We start from the raw sequence: 387 nt of genomic DNA, 5'->3' as shown, positions 1-387 counted from the left end.
CCATGTTTGCTCTTGTGGAATTGGGCTGAAATAAAGCATCAGCAGGATACCGTAATACCAAAGTGTGTGAGACTCTGGACTTCACTTCTAGTTGCTGTTCCTGTGGTTTTAGGTTTTTTTAAATCATAAGTGCTCTTAAACCATACATATTGCTCTTTGACACTGTGACCAAACTTTGATTAAAGCAGTTTTCTTAACTTTGGCTTCATTTTTAAGCTCTGACACAAAATGAAAAATACAGGCTATTCAAATACACTAGTGCAGGATGTGGACTAAAATGTGTTAAATATTTACGTATATAGTGCACAGTTTTTACTTTTATGAACTATTTAAATACCAGTCATTAAACTTTACTTCTGTACTGCAGAGCTGAGAAGCAAACTGACA

Source organism: Sturnus vulgaris, chromosome 2 (assembly GCF_052056855.1).
Source record: "Sturnus vulgaris isolate bStuVul1 chromosome 2, bStuVul1.hap1, whole genome shotgun sequence".
Lineage (NCBI taxonomy): Eukaryota > Metazoa > Chordata > Aves > Passeriformes > Sturnidae > Sturnus > Sturnus vulgaris.
This window is presented reverse-complemented; position numbering follows the sequence as displayed.